The sequence below is a fragment of the Alligator sinensis genome, unplaced genomic scaffold, assembly GCF_000455745.1.
Source record: "Alligator sinensis unplaced genomic scaffold, ASM45574v1 scaffold1072_2, whole genome shotgun sequence".
Classification (NCBI taxonomy): domain Eukaryota; kingdom Metazoa; phylum Chordata; order Crocodylia; family Alligatoridae; genus Alligator; species Alligator sinensis.
In genome coordinates, this window is record NW_005842278.1 from 1,453,705 (window position 1) to 1,456,917 (window position 3,213).

Sequence of the window (3,213 nt, forward strand, 5' to 3'; positions counted from 1 at the left end):
AGCCTGTAGTTACTGGAGGGATAAAAAGGCTCCAAGAATCCCCTGATTTCTCCCTCTCTGCCACCACCACCTCCCTGCGCCCCGGCGCACACCGCAAACACTGCTCAGCGCGGCTGACCCCACATGACCCCCCTGAAAGCTCGAAAAGCCCGGGGCCCTGGCGTGCAAACTTTTCCCGGCGTCACTGATGCGAGAGGGACGGGGACGGGGGCAGAGCAGGAGCTCCCCATTCACGACCCTCTCTTGCAGTCGTGTTTCATAGGCGAGGTGCGGTCGGTCTCTGGGCACCCCTTCTCATGCTGGGGACAGGCGCCTCTCCATGCAATGAGCCACCCAAAACAGCAACGGTGTCCCAGGCTTTCCTGCAGAGTGAAGCTTGTGTTACTGGTAATATTGCAGGGTATAAAGGCTCCCACTGAGATTGGCCCCCATTGTGCTGCTGGCTGCACATGTGGCATCCTAGAAGCAAAGGGACCTCTGGAGGTCATCAAGTCCAACCCCCAGAGGTCCGCTGGTCCAGTGCTTCTCAATCTTTTTTTTGTACCAGGACCCATTTGGAAACATCAATGGCCAGTCCTGACCTAGTGCCTCTCACTCCCCCAGGCCCTAGCAGGGGCAGTGTGTGGGGGAGAAAGCGGGGCATCAGGAGCCCCAAGCAGCCCCTTGCAGGCTGGAACTCTGCACCTAGGAACAGACATTCAAAAAGCCTGACCCTGAATTGATTCAATCTTTAGGTTAGTCTAACCTGCAAAGCTTGAACTGATTTAGAAGTGGATAGACATTCCCATTTCATTCCAGAAAGGCAGGCACATGCCTGCAGGGGCTCAGACTAGAAGTTGGGGGGCGCTAGAGTAGCCCTCCCTTTCCTTCCACAGTACTGAGCTGAGGGAGGTCATGACCAGGCCCTGGCAGGAGGCTCTGATAAGGGAGGGGTTTTGCCCCTACTTGCTGCTCCTCTGACCAGCAATAGACCCAGTACGGAGTTACACAGCATTTATCAGCCCATCAGCAACACAGAAGCTTCTCTCATTAGTTCAAGCTCTTCTTAAACAACTTTTCCAAGAAGGAATGGAGGGACATTACCAGCTACCTGTTGATTAGCTCCAAAAAGTCCTAAGCAGACACTGTGCTGTCTTCCTTTGTCCTGTCTGCCTTACATAGACACCTCTCAGCAATAGCTAGCATACCGCATGCTGGCTACACTCTGTGCTGAGACAGCGGAGAGAGGGATCCCTGCCTGAGCAGGGAGTGGTAAGGGGGAGATGGGGCAGGAGGAAGCCAGGCAGACCCTGCTGTGGCTGCAAGTCTCTGCTGGAGCTCCAGCCAGGGAGCAGAGGGGACAGGACAGGCCTTCTGGGCTGGAGCAGAGCCCAGCCCAGAGAGCATGCTGAGATGCTAGGGGACTCTGGTTTAACTTTAACCAGGAAGGGGTCTGGGACAGACATTGCATAAACCAGTTGACCCAAATCAGTTAGGTCTGATACTATATTCAACCAGGTTTATCTCAAACCAGTTTCAGCGATTTTAAAACTGGTTTATGTGCACTGAATGTCTGTTCTGTTAAAGGTTTAAAACAGTTTCTGATCACTTAAACCAGTTTGTGTAACATCTACCCCTAGCCTGCCAGCCTGCAATGCAAAAGCCAGTGTTTCCCATGGTTTTCTCCTTTAAAGAAGAATCAATTTCTAAAATTTGTTTGTGACTCTTTCGTATATTCCTGTGACCCACTTTTGGGTCGTGACCCATGGGTTGAGAAATGCTGATCTAGTCCAGTCCACTCCACTGCCTGAAGCAGAATCATCCCTATCCAAACCATCCCATACAATCCATAATTTAAACTCTACATAAGACTACAGTAAACCTTGACAGAACAAAGACCTAACACCCTATCGACCTACTTCAAGGTAGCTTAGGACATTCATAGACATATGGCAATGGACAGCAGTCATCATCATCAGTAGCAGCCCCAGTTTGCCTGTGGGGAACTGAGCTGTGGAGAAGTTAAGGTGTACAAAAGTCACATTAAAAAAATTGTGCAGCAGACAGTGAGAATTGAACCCATTCCCCTTAACTGCAAGACTATCCCCTAGACAAAGTTGAGGGCAGGGAATCAAAAAGCTGTCTTATGGTTGAACCTGAATCCTTCCCAGGGTGTCAGTCACAGCATGTTACGTCACAAATAAGGCTTCCCTACTCCTTTCTAAGACTTACTGATTTCTTTGGTGTACACACAGGGAGTAAGGCTGTAATGGGCTCAGTGAATATGTCAAGTATAGCCTTGACTAAAAGACAAATATAAGTGGAGCACAAGCCATGCAATTTCCATATCACAAGAGTAATGTGGGTGAAAGTGTGGTTGATTTTTCCCCAGGAAAGAGAAAACAAAACAAAAAGGTTACCCTCTTAAGGACATTTCTTGCCTATTACATCCACCTTGACACCATGCACATACATCTTCTTTGCAGGATATGTTTATCAAGATATGGAAGAGTCTTGATACAAGTTCAGCTCATTCATGTTAAAATGGATTCTGTTTTGATGTCAATCCCAAGTAAACTACAATTTGCACAGGTGAAGGGACAGTTATCATAGCAGCCCTATTGGGGATGTGAGACCTAACAGATTCAGGCCCAGTTTCAAAGCACCCCAGGGAGTTCAGAGTCCAAGTTAGACCAAATTCCAGAAATTGGGATAAATTACAAAGAGCTAGATATGAGTGACAAGAATTCCTTTGAGGTCTATAACATATCTTGCAGCAAGAAACTAAATCAACTTAATCCAAATACTTCATTAAAGGGGTGGATAAGAGGTGACCTGATGACAATCTACCAGAGAGAATAAAAAGCCTCCACTATCAGGAAGGGAAATAAGATCCAGCAGCTGAAAGACAGATGTTTCAAGCTACAAATAAGGTGCACTTTTTAAAAATAATGAGTGTAATGAACCTGTGTACAAATTATATGGATTTTCCATCACCTGGAATCTTTAAATCAGTGCTGGATGTCTTTCAGAAAGAAGCACAATTGTTCAAATAAAGGTTCCTTAGCCCACGTGAACTGACAAACTAATCAGAAAAGCTACTTCTGGCCTTAAAATTTCTCTAACTCCAGCTGGTAATCAAACCATTCTATATCTAAGTGCCCTCCCAATATGGGTAAGTGCCCTCTCAACCTGGGTAGAAGAAGTTCATTAATATAAATTTAAAGATGCAAA